The sequence below is a fragment of the Frieseomelitta varia genome, unplaced genomic scaffold (assembly GCF_011392965.1).
Source record: "Frieseomelitta varia isolate USP_RPSP 00005682 unplaced genomic scaffold, Fvar_1.2 scaffold_326, whole genome shotgun sequence".
NCBI classification, from domain to species: Eukaryota; Metazoa; Arthropoda; class Insecta; order Hymenoptera; family Apidae; genus Frieseomelitta; species Frieseomelitta varia.
Window position 1 is genome coordinate 185,487 of NW_025110064.1, and position 14,238 is coordinate 199,724.

At 29.0% G+C, this 14,238-nt stretch overlaps 1 long non-coding RNA gene across 1 annotated transcript; it reads left to right on the forward strand.

Moving 5' to 3' along the window:
- Nucleotides 1-11,867: 11,867 nt before the first annotated feature.
- On the forward strand, nucleotides 11,868-13,534 carry LOC122530094. The gene is made up of 2 exons (XR_006306911.1): nucleotides 11,868-12,055; nucleotides 13,131-13,534. It is a non-coding gene; the product is annotated as an uncharacterized LOC122530094 (long non-coding RNA).
- The last annotated feature ends 704 nt before the right edge of the window (nucleotides 13,535-14,238 follow it).

Here is a 14,238-nt window from a genome sequence, read left to right on the forward strand (position 1 = left end):
TTTTGACAAATTAAAAAAGAAATTTTCTTACATTATCATGTTCCGTTTCTTTAATTTATTTTTAATTACTAACAGAATCGAGGTAATGTAAACAAGGTATTGTAAAAAGCAGATTAAAGAAGTGTGAAAAAATGAGATAACAAATCGTAGAAAAACAGGTAAAAATTATAGAGAAATTGAAAAAGTGCAATAAAATGCACAGAAAACCATTCTAACCGAGAAATTGCGAGAAGTAAACAGAAGTATTATTCGTTCGTATTATAGAAATAATGAAAGTTATGAAAAATTATACAAAGGAAGAATTAAAGAAGCCAAAAAATAAAAGTTTCTGCATGAAAGTTGTTTTATAATGTAAAAAAAATTAATGTTTCAACTATCTATATATTTAAAAAAGATATCTGCTATTAAGAGAAAATGTTTGAAGAAGAAATCATATTTAAAAAATCAAAGATAGATTTGCGAGAAAACATGAATTTGATGGCTGAATGGCAAAAGGCAATATCTTTTGACAAAAAATACTCGTACCATTTAATTGAAGAAACAATTTCATCACGCAAACATATTGAGGACGCTCGATCATGATTTGAAAAGTTCTAGAGAAGTCGTTGATTTGAAAAGTTATGAAAGAGGAATAAAATACAAAAAAATATCTAGAGATAGAATAAAAACAGCAAAAATGACTATGATTTTTAAACTTGTAAAAGACAATCAATGGATGTTTCAGCATAACTTATTTAGATTGGCTGGCACTATCAAATATAATCGAAAATGTTGGGAACATTTATCGATAAATAATAAGATTTGGAGACATTATTACAAATAATCAAAAATTTTTTTCTCAAGAAAATCTTATGAATACTATTGAAAGAGAATAGAAAACCATATTATTTAACTATGTAAATATATGTATAAATTATTATTTAACCGTATATTTCAAATTATAAAGGAAGGAATGGATAAACAAAATATTAATAAATATTAATATTATTATAATAATATGATATTTTTATATTCGTTTATTCAAATGCTGCACATTTCTTTTTATTTTTGTAAAAAGGGGATACTCTCAGACTAAATACATGGTTTCTCAAAAGAAATGCATAAACTTTTATCTTGAAAAATAATAGATCTTAACATATATTAATTTGAAATTCAAACATAAAATATTTAGAAAATTCAGAAAATTTAGAAAATATTCAGAAAATTCGATATTTATTTATTTGTGAACTTTAATAAATTACAATGAAAAAGAAACAAAAATTTAACAGAAAACTGAATAAAAACTATGCACGTATTCGTAGAATTTTTATTTCTTCTTTCTTTTTTCACTAAATTTTGCAATCGCGTGTATTTTTATACATAATTGTGAAATGTATAACGAAAGAAACAGTGAAAAGGGGACAAGGTTAGAATATTTCTAAGCATCCTAAATACTTTAATTTACGATCAGGTAGGCGAATCTACGAAGACAAATGGATTATAAAATTAGATAAATTCTTTTGTAGAGATTACATTCATGCGTCAAGCTAATAAAAATAGCAAGAAAAAGATCGTCTTTCTCTTTGATTTCAGGTCAATTCGAATTTTTGTCTGGCAAATAATCCAACCTATTTAACCCATTCGTGAATTTACTCTGTGTTCTAAATACCTATATTTTCATTATGCTTGAAGAAAACTTAAATTTTATTTTATAATTTAACATCTTCTTTCTTCTTTGAATTTAATATTCTAATAAAAGAAATTTACGAAACACACGCAGATGTAATTGATATAGAATATTATTTACTTTTTTCAAAAACAATAATCACATGCACGCTTTATAAAACAACATGATCACATTAGATTAATTTAATTTGTAATAATTAATTACCAAAAAGTTTACGTGAATTACATGAATTACATTTCGTGATATTACGACAACAATACGAACTTTCTTTACGATTAAAGTGATTAAAACGTATTTTCTTTGCTGAGAGAAAATTAAATTTTTGAAAAATAAGTTTAAAACAACTAGCATATGAGTATATAATAAATATTTTTTTTATATGATAATTGAATAAAAAATATATTCCTTAAAGAAATATTTTAATTTTTTATTGCGAAATAAAATTTGAGGTTTATGTAAAGCAAGTGTTTATGTACAATGCTATTAAATAACGATGAACTTTGAATTCAGAAATTACAAGAACTGTATTCATAGAAGAAGAATTAATTGATAAAAAAATCAATAAAATAAATGTGTTGAAATGAATATAAAGTTAAAATTTGAATTATAAAAAGATTTTTAAAAGATTAGTAATATTATTAGTAGGCTAAAATGAATAAAAAATTACTAAAATTTAATAGAAAAACTGTTATATCAGAAAATTACAGAATGCGATTGATTTCTTTTCCCCTTCATAAGCGATATACAAACAAATATTTATTAATTTTTTATAGATAATAACAGATAATAAGTCCGTTTCAGCTTTCGAATTAATTTCTCTATAGCAAAAAACAGTTTTATCGTTTTTTAATTAGAACCAAAGTTTTGCTGTCAAGAAAATGAATGAAGTAATGTTAATTTTTATTGACATTTAATAAATACGTTCAAAATGTATGAAAAAATATCATGTAATCTATTTGCAATACATATGTAACAATACTATTACAAAAACTGTCTACTATTTAATAGTACTTATGTATATATATCACAAGTTCCGTTTAATAATACATATGTTATTAAGTACCATTACGTACCATTTGGCCATTAATATTGAACTACTTACTTACTCTACAAGAAGCTACGAAAAAGAGGAATAAAATTTTATTAAAAGAAACAAAAAAAGTAAATTAATTTGAACGAACTATTAATTAAATTCTTCTGATAAATGTCGCGTTAATGAGGCAACCTGCATACGTTATATAAATAGAAAGATACAAGGAAGTATTTATTGATCGATATAATGAAAAATAAAGGGGGCAGAAGAACGTGTGTGAACGAACCATAAAAGCATAAACCTTATTATGTAGTTTAGTTTGTATGAACAAAGGATCTTCCAGGTTATCTAATTTTAATTCAAAATTATAATAAACAATAAACTGAAATTAATTAAAATTAAAATGTTTTCTCCTAATGTTAATTAAAATTGATTAGAATTAAATTAAGTTTAAATTAAGTTTAGTCAGAATACAGAGATGATACTTCATTTTATCCCACAAAACACTCATAACGAATAACTATGAACAATAAAGAATGTATTATATTATTTCATAAATATGATACACGTTTAATTATTGGCTTCCATAGACTACTTAAACTATATTAATTATTCTCCGATTTGATGTACAGAAAGAAAAAGATGCACGTATATTATTTAATGAAAATTCAATCGATTACACCTAGAACAACAAAATGTCAAACGTGAACAACAATCACCTTGAATTAATTCGTTTATAGCAACCCTTCGAGCTATCTGACCCAGTGCGTTCAAAGGACGGATATGTATTCTGCTCAACAGTGCGTAATCAACTTTCCTGCAAACTCTTAAAAACGCGTTTACGCTTATGATAAACATTGTATGCACTTCTATGTACAAATTGTTGCTCGTTCAACATTTTTTCCGGCTCTCACAGCATAGCGACAGTATGCTGACAAAAGAATTTAAATTTTTTTGCATCCTAAAGTAACTAGAATAATATTTACTAGTCACATATAGATCAATTACATGGATTGTATTTAACATAAACTACTGCCATAATATTTAAAATATTGCACTTACTACGAGATAAAAAAATCTTGCTAATACTACGTGTCCATGTACTGAACTGAATATCCTAATTACAAAAGTAAATCAAAGTGAGTATTTAAGTGATTGGAGAACATATTTTATTCATATACAATAATCACTTCAAATGAATTTTAATAAACTGAATAATTTTTATTTTTCGACGTTGGAAAATTATTAAGATACCTTTTGGAAGTTGTCAAAACAAAACTGAAAAATATAATACTCGTTACAGTGTTGCAAGATTGAGTAAATTATTGTAAATTATGAGAAGAATACAAAAAAAAGTATAAATTCTCTCCTAATTTTATATTTTTTATTATATTGAGTAAAGTAAAATTCTGATGTAAGTTATAAATAAGTAAATTTGCAACAGAGTAAATTACAGTTTATGAATAATCGAGAAATATGAAATATTCAGGCATTGAGTGAATAAAATAAGAAAAATAAGATAGGAATCTAAAAAAGATAAAAATGTTCCAATTACCTCAATGACGTGTTATACATTATTTCAAACTTGTCATTTTAATAATAGAATTGCTCGAAATATCGAAATACGAAATTCATGAATATGAGGAAAGCTATTTCACCAATTTCGATCAAAGAACGAAGAGCTCATCTGGAAGTGACATTGATTTCATTTTATAGTAACTTGCAATGACTGTGCTCATTTCATTATTGTATTCAGGATTGAAGTTATCTGATTACCAGAACATTTGATAAAATGCATTCTCTATTATTCGTCCATCATCATGTTCATTCAATTGAAACGATAAGGAAAGACAATTCTTTAAATTGCAAGTATAATCTTTGAATATGTAGAATTCATATTTAACTCGTAGAAAAACTGAAAGAGACTTTTTAACAATATTCACTTAAACAAATCTTTGTCTCAACAGAAACAAAATATATTTTACAAAAAATTCTTCTCCTAATTAATATTAATATTAATAAAATATGTAACTTTAGTATTACTACTAAATACTAAACTCTAAGAAAAGATATTACTTCTTGTTTGACGTAATTGTTATTATTTAATAATATATTTGGCACAATACATCTTGTATAATTTTACATTTTTACATTTTATGTCTTGCATAATTAAAATAATATAAATTCACTTTTTTATTTGAACGAATTTTTATATTTTTTATTCATACGTAGTTACCTCCCTTTTAATTGAATTTTGAATATAAATGACAGTTTTTGCGACATGATTATTTTAATGGAGAATATGAATTTCAATACCTACATTTTGTATTATAAACAGAGTGTCCCACGACTCGTGGGCAACCGACTAAAACGTAGTTCTATATGTAAAACTGAATCGAAAAGAAAACATAATAAATAAATAAATTTTCAAGAAAATCGAGTTTGAAAATTTGTCAAATATACCTGAATTAAATTAATTTGCGAATTCGACAGACGTGAGTAATTGGCTACGTGGGAAAATAAATGAATATAATTTTTTCATAAGACGTTTTTTTTTCTGGAAAAATTTGATTTGAATATTTCAAAGCAATTTTTAAGAAAACATGTTCAAAATCTGTTTTCATGAAAAGGCTTAAACAAAAAAATTTTATTCTACATTCTTTACTCATTTTTGAACATAAAATATTCTTATATCGATGATTCGCTCTTGTTCAATACGCAATCAACTAAATTCAATTATGACAAATTTTTAAATTCCATTTTCTCGAAAACGAAAACTTTCAGTTACTAAGAAAAGTTTTATTCTTTCTTTTCGACTCATTTTATATAGAATTAACTCGCAATTGGTTGTCCAGAAATCGTATAACCTTGTATAATATTTCCATTTATATTAAAGATATTTTTATACATTACAACGAGTATTCTTCATTTAAATTATTTTATTTAATGTTAGATCGAACAGAATGAAATGTTTGGTCTTGTGATTATCCACTAGACAAGCGCAAATATTTGGAAAGAAAAAAAAAATCATTTTGAATATCGAATCAAACAGATATTATTACAGAATACTGAAATACATATTTATCTATATATTAAAGTTGTAAGAATTACTTGTGTTACTAACAGGGGAATATCCCAAGTCATTGATTCAAATGAAATTGATTTATATACTTTTAGTAATATAAACAATATAAGATAATAAATATAAATATATTTATAATATAAAATAAAAATTTAAATATATATAATATATATAATATAAATAATATAAAATATAAATATAGATAACAATATAATATAATAAATATAAATATATATAACAATATAATATAATAAATATATATATTTTATATTATAACTATAAATATATTTATAATAAATATAAATAACAAAATATAAATAACAATACGTTCTGTTCGTGCCCAATCGCTCTTTAAGGGTATGAAAACTGTACTCGAAGTCAAACGGATACTTTCATTTTTTCGTCATAAACTGAGGAAACTGATGTTTCTGGTGAATGAATATGTATTGAAACCAAACTACTTCATATTTTTAGTTGTTAAAAAAAATGTTTAAATTTGCGAAACAAGAAATGGAAACTATTTTTTCCTAGTACTTATATTACCATTCAACATTTACTCGAAACAAATTTTTCTCTATCTCTCCTAGGTCAAGAATGATGGGCAAAAGAGTTTGACTTCGAGGACAGTTTTCATATCTTTAAAGGGCGAGTAGGCACGAACAAAACGTATCGTTATTCATGTTTTGGATCCCACCAAAAGTATACAATGTTTTGTTTGAATCGGTGAGTTCGAGTTCGAGATGTTCTCTTATAACTATTATTCTAATATCACGCCGCATATAATTCGCTGCGCAACAAGTATGAGTTGATGTGGAGGATCTGGAGGATTTTACAAACCTACAGAGGAACCTTGTGAAGTACTTTCAGAAGCGGCAGAGACAATTCAATCTGCAGAGTTTGGAAGTGGAGAAAATCGAATAGAATGAAAGACTGTATGGCAAATTGTTCAAGATGCGCAAGAATTTTCAGTAGATGAGAGATTTTTGTGCAAGAGAACTACAATATCAGGTGTCAGCGGAGAGTTACAATATCAATTTTCTGCAATCGTAAGAAATTCAGCGAAAGACAGTGATATAAATAATGGTGCGAAGTGAAATTTTAATATTAAATAACGTTCCGATTCTCCCAAGTGCTCTGGTTACTTTACAACCCCTATATTATTCGCTGCACAAGTACGCCCTAATCCAGAACTAAATTTTACAATAACGTTAGAAGTCTAGAAAGAATATACACGAATATACAAAATTCAATTTGGCACAATGGTGTAAATAAATGATTGGAACGAGACGAGGAAAGCTGTGAGAATTTCAACTAAATTCGATACATTTTTAGAATTTTGATTTGATTCTAAAAATGTATCAAATTTGAATTATATTTGAACCATCTCAACATTATACCTCAAAGATTGAGCTCATTCAAAGTGATCTTTTTGAATGTCCAGCAAACATTTGGGATAAGCTGGTGACTTCTCAATTCATTTCAGCCCTGATTAATGAGAAGATGAAAAGACGACTGAATCTTGACGGTATTATTTCTCTAATTGTAAGAGCTGAAGAGCCTTGCGACCGCCTTGAGATGAGCATCATCGAGACGCTGTTTCTGTTAACCAAGCGCAGTGGAATAAAACTACAAAAAATATTATGCTTTCGAGGGATTTCGAAGGAAAAGAAATACAAACTTAAGGATGGCAGAAAACAGATTTATAATTGAGTGCTAGAAATTTGACCAAAAAGGATATCTTTTGACAAGATTGAAGAAGAAGAAGAACGAGAAAAGAATCTGCTTTTCATGTTCGCCCTGCCACGCCACAGACAAAGAAAATGCGAATAAGAAAACATGGAAGAAATTGTTGAAGAAAGAAAATTTAATATGAATTCAGCAGTTTCTTACTTTCTTACGGACATACCGACATGCTTACTTACCTACTTAAAAATGAATCATTAGTTGTAGTCATTGAAAGTAGGCTTTTATAATAAATAGAACGAGGATGTTAATTTTTGTCGAGGTTATCGACAAGTCTGTTCTCATTGAAAAAATTCAAAATGAATTGTAATGAATGAATCTTATTGTAATGAATGAATGAACTAGTTGAACATGAAGAAACATCTTTACTGACTAGCAATCTCCACCTGGAGAGTTTTTTATTTTAAAGGAATTGAGATATCACTGCAGAAAATTGACTTTAAGAAACAAGAAAAAAATCAAGGAAAAAGTTCCGGAATATCTATAGAATTTCTTTTCAAAAGTATCTCGAAAATTTTTCAAAGAAAAAACAGACAATACTTTCCGAGCTATGGGTATTTGTGAATATCTTTACCAGAGATTAAAAAATTAAATTTCATTTAAAAAATAATTTCATTGAAAAAAAAAAATGGTGGAAATACCAAAAAAATGGAAAAAAATTCATACACCATTATATTGCTTACAAAAAACAGTACTGCCTTTTTCTTTTTCATTTTTTCCTTCTATTTGCTATTTACGAGAAAAATACTGGCTAGTAAATCTGTGAATAATCTGTATAATGAATTAAATTCTTACGCTTGACTCCTTACGCTATTCCTGATCAATAATTTATGTATAGAAATGCGGTGAATTGTTTCATAGTTTCTGTATAGTTATATTATTTTACAATTCATCTGCTGTTACATATGATTTTATTGTAAGTTAATTGAAAAGCAAAGGCAGTTTACGTGGAATACTTATGATTATTTATTTATCCTTTAGTAATTAGTTTTAATATTGTATAGAAGTATTCTTCTACAAAAATATTGTGTAAAATTTGGAAAAGAAATTAATTAGTTCAGAAATATACATAATCGGTTGCAAAAAATCCGTCACTAACAAACTCAAATAGAAATCAAAATTTTCTGTCATTGTACGATTTTTCTTTTTTTTTTTTTGTCGATTCACTGAGAAGGAGTAATTTGTCTGTGCCGAAAAAATTTCTTTGAAGAATTAAAAAGAAAATTAATGGACTCTTCAATTTTATCGTACTTTGTGGTCTTAGTTTAAATAATGAAGTATCAAATTATACAGAATTTATTCTTAGAGACAAGAAAGCCAAGAGAAAATAATCGCGCGGTTTTCGGAGATACTAGAAAAATGGGAACAAAATTATTATCGATAAAGATTCTTGATAAAAATTGATCATGCATGCTTCTTCTTTAATTCTTTTTTTTTTTTTTTTCTTTTTGGAGGAAAAAATAGACTATAAAAATACAACTTTGAAATAAATAAAAATCATGAGTGAGATCACTTTTTGCAAATTTTGTGAAATAAAAAGCTCTAAATTATTGTTTGAAGGAAAAGCAAAATTGTGCTCAAGAAATCAACGCCATAATTTGTGAAATAGGAAATTCAAGAGAACAAGCGAAAATTCAGGCGAAAATGAAGAAGTAAGTTCCCTCTTATTGAAGGAGAAGGCAAGGAACTTCATTATTATTGGCAAGAGTTCGGTCAAATTACATTTATTAATTTTCTGAAAGTTCATGGAGATCTTCTATTAAAATGAAAATCATCTAACTGGAAAAAGGGCAAAGGGTTATTGCTTGCTTCAAAGAAAATGATACCTTTAATGTTGTAGGAATATCATCATGTCCCAATAACATTTTAGAGTTAATAAGGTTTTAAGTAGAATATGTTAAAGACTTTGTTGATCTGATAATTGCAACAATATCGAAGATTGGCAACGTTATCATATTTAAGCAGAGGAGAATCGTAAAGAGAGGTAGAGAGGGGAATCTTTAAAAAGCACCATTTGAGAAAATGGCTTAATATTGTAAAACAATATCTGATTCCATCTTGATGCAATATTTGTCTATGTTTATAACAAATCAGTAACAAGTTTAGAATGAGTAAGTACCATTGTTTCTTTTATCGTATCATTTTTTTCATTATTTTTATTATTTGTTTTATTAAGGAATACATTTTTGATGGTTTTATCTGAACAAAAAATGGTTTCATCTTTGGACCCTTCTGCGAAAGAAAAGTAAAAACATAACTATGAAATTAAAAAATGTTCATGACACTTTTCCTCATATAAACTATAGTAAAATGAAATTCTGATATGATGCCTACATTAGCAATGTTTTACTTCGAAGGAGGGAACAAATTCAAAGAAAAGAAAAGTTCAAAATTACTATCAGAAAGATCATTTTACTCGATATAATACTATGATACATAAGCATTAAGACTCAGTATATAAGAGCTAAAAAGAATGAATAAAAAAAACGTCACTAAGTAAACTGAAAATTATTAAAATCTTGTTCAATTTTTGGGTGACTTTTCCTTAATACAATGGGCAAGTACCAAGATGGCTGTCTTCTGTAAAGAGAAGAATCTGTCATTTAGAGAAGAGTGGGGGAAAGCAGTGTTACAACATGAAGCTGCGTAATCGAGTGGAATCCAGTACTCACTCAGTTATATAGCCGCGAATATTTGAAAAGAAAAAGAGAACCATCAGCGATACGAACGAGCATATTTGTGTTATTTGTAATATTTTCACTCCATTCCACGTAATGTGTAGTATAACAATACTTAAACATTAATTATAATAATTTTAATTTTGCAGTTAAAATTATTTGCTAAAGGACAAATGAGTGATGACAAGTATATTACGGCAAATTACCTATGCTTTTTAATTAACTTTAAAATCATATTTAATACCAGATGAACTGTAAAAAACTACGCCATCGGTATAAACTACGGAATAATTCATTATACGTATCACTCATGAATTATTAATCATAAGCGATAAGTCGAGCGTGAAAACTCTCAATCTGTTATATATTACACACACAGTACAAACCGATATGCTGCATATATAAAATATAACAAATCCAATAACCAAGCACGTAATAAAGGATCTTTAATTCTTTCATAAGCAAATGAAATTACTTTTTCGCCAATTGATAAAATAACGCGTATAATAAAAACAATATAAAAATATGTTTTCATTTCTGCATATTTGTATATATACACTATATCTGTATATAGGAAACGAAACAAAAAAGTAAACTGTATTAAATGTTAGTTGAATAAAATATATTCAATATAGATAACAGAAATCATACGCATTACTTTTATTTACAAAGGATTGTAAGAAAGTAAAATACAAACGTTTTATCACGATCATTTATTGTCTCACAAAAATTTACGAATTTTGTAAAAAATATATTAACATATATATATATGCATGACGACGAGTCGAATTTGTCAACAAATATGGCATCGGAGAAAGAAGTCGCTTAGATCTACTCCGCAAATGCATTTCGTATACAATCTAGACAATCGAGGCAATCGAAGACGTTCATCGAACCCGGAGGCATTACCGCGCACGCGATCGAACCAGTGCTCTGTATATAGATGGTAACTAAACGTATGCATGTACACAAGTGTGCGCGTGTGGGTGAGTACGAGAGAGAAGGCGAAAATGCATCAACACGGTGTGCCGAAACACAACTTCCCTCTACTTTGTTCGTGATCGTACTAAAGAAAGAAAATACGGAGTGGCGATTGCCGCGCGTCTTTTCGATTCAAGAACGTGACACGTCGTGCGTACTCGTGCGTATTCGTACAACGACTCACCGGGTAGGGAGAGGACTCGTCGTGTAGGACCACCCAGCGACGAGCGTCGCGTCGGCCCCCAAAAGACAAGCACGTGGAGTATGGTATCATGGTGACAGCGGCGGCAAGAAGGGGGCGTACGATCCGCTCGAACCTTGTCACCGAGAACGCTGCTACTAATTGTTGCCCGCGTTGTGACCGCCGTTGTTGACACGTTTCTTTTTCTTTTTTCTTTTTTTTTTTTATTATTATTATTATCACGTTTCCGGCGAGCACGCGTCTGACGTTCAACGGCGATGGTAACGCGCCTCGCGCCGTACCACCGAACAACCGAACGGGTTAGAGAAGCCCACGGTGGAAAACAACAAGAGGCAACCGGCTGGCCAAGGACCACGAGACTCGCGAACGTAGCCAGGGAATCACGACAGTTGATTGGTCGACGGGAGTATCACCGCCGCCTGCCGACCATTACGCGCAACCGCGTCCAAGAGATCAATGAGACTCGAACCGAAGAAGACACTCGCCTAGAAGTACCCGAACGCTCACGAGCATGTGCGAGGTTCACCGAAGACAGAGGTGTACCTCAGAATCGGGTCGCGGTGCGGTATAGTCGATACGGTAGCGACGTTTAGGTTTGACAATTGACAATCTTTTTCCTTGATGGCTTCTCTCGAGATAAACCGACATTCTCTGCTTTCTAACAGACATCGTATGTAACACAAAAGTGCTTATGCTCTATATTTTTCCTCTTGTCGTTCGTTGTCAATAACGTCACAACGTAGAAATTAATATGGAGATCGTCGATTATGTAATTTTTTGCTTAACGATTGATGTATCTAATTGAATGGTTTATGACCTTTTTTTGTTAATTTTAATGAAATCAGTTAGTCGACCGATCCAACATACTTCAGCATTTTAGAATATGTTATTATTGTATACGGTGTATCCTTCATAGGACTGATTGTGTTTTCCATAATGATTGCATTTATGAAGTTAACTTTAGTGTATGTCACGCAGAAATGAACATGCAGGTGCCAAGGAGCTGCCTAGTTTAAATTTAGCCATGTCGCGTGCAACCGATGCATTTTCGCAGGGTTAATTGATTTGACCTGAAGGAATCACCAATATTGTCAGTACCTACTATATTAGATGTAAATTTATAAATATTACTTGTAATTTCTTCAGCTGCAAATGTTATAATTTTTTTGGAAAAATAAAATTCCGTCTTCTATTATCTTCTTTTACTTATCTTTTTTCGCACATCTATTATCTTATTTTTATTTGGCTTTAATATTCAAAAAATTCAGTTGTTTGATATTATTATCAGAATTAAATGATATTTTAAAATATAAACGGAGCTGTTTGTGTTACTTTCAATGTGATTAACAATAACATATTAACAAGTGCTGGAGTATAATGCTGATTGCTAGGCAGTAATGCAACAATCAACCAATTATATTGCAATATTTAATCGTAAAAAATTTACAAGAAATTTGATTTTTGATACTCTAATCTCATTTCGTAAATACTTCATTTTAAATGAATAGAAAAATATTTTGTAACTTGCAGTATTATCGTCTCACAAATATTTCTTATTAAATGAAAAATTTTTCTCCTATGATTATTATAGATTTCCATTATCTATGCGAATTTATTTATCATTTAATATTTTGCACTATTTGTAATTAAATTATTTATCTCTGCTTTAAAAAATAATTACTGTGAACAAGTAGGGAATGCAAACACTGTTTAAAGTATGTAAACGTAGGGCTTTTGCATTACAGATTACTTCAAGGACGATTACGCACACCATTTTTCTGAATGGCATAGTCCATGTTACGTCATTGATAAGATGTCGCACATGTTCATTATACAATAGAAGAGAGGGAATCAAATGATGGAGGAAGAAAAAAACAAATGGAAGGAAGATACAAAAACCAAAGAAAATATCTTCTATATTTTTTTTGAGAAAAGAAATAAAAAGAAAATAAATAAAATTTGGACAAGAAGAATTTAAAAAGGCAGAGAACTGTAATAGATGGAAGAATAGATAAAATAGCGAAGGAAAATGAACAGATGAAATGAAATGTAAAAAAATGGATGAGGAAAGAACTAACAGCTAAAGCGAAAAGAAGCTAAATGAAGAAGAAATAAAGAACGAATATAGTGTACGAAATGAGAAACGGCATATATAAGAACAGCAGACAAGAATGAATGAGAAAAATAAATATAAAATGAACAACAGACAAAAACAGGAAAAAAATAGCGTTAATAAGACGAAAAAAAAGGAAAGGAATTAATAGGAACGACCGGGAGAAAAAAGGAAGAAATGAGAAGCATCATTTAATTTTAGCACGATCGCGTGCAGCCGATGGCTGCCGCAGGGGTATGTCATGGCCCAGGGAGTCGCTTGCAATATCGATCCCAACATCACGCACCTGAAGCGCACCTTCTCTCCCATATAAAAGGGAGGTTGCTGTTATTAGAGATATCCCCTTCGATCATCATATTCTTTCCTTTTTCTTTAATACTTAAACAAACATCATATGTCATTTATGTTGTTTCTAAGAGACATCTGACTGTATATGCAAAACCAGCAACTGTTATATGAAACTGCAGATTTAAAGATTTTTTATATTGGATTACGTAATGTCAACGCTATCATTAACTTTAACCTCTGTTTACAATAGTCATTAAATTGAATAGCATACTTTTTGCGATATCTTCTTTTCTTCAGAATAATTCTGTTCTGTAATTTGGTAGAAGTTTACAATTTTTTGATAGAAATTCGAAACATTAATCGAGCGAGAAGAAGATTCGACCGAAAAAAGTACACTGTCAATTTTATTAAACTCAATCAGTATTAAATATATTCATGCTGAATTACAAGTC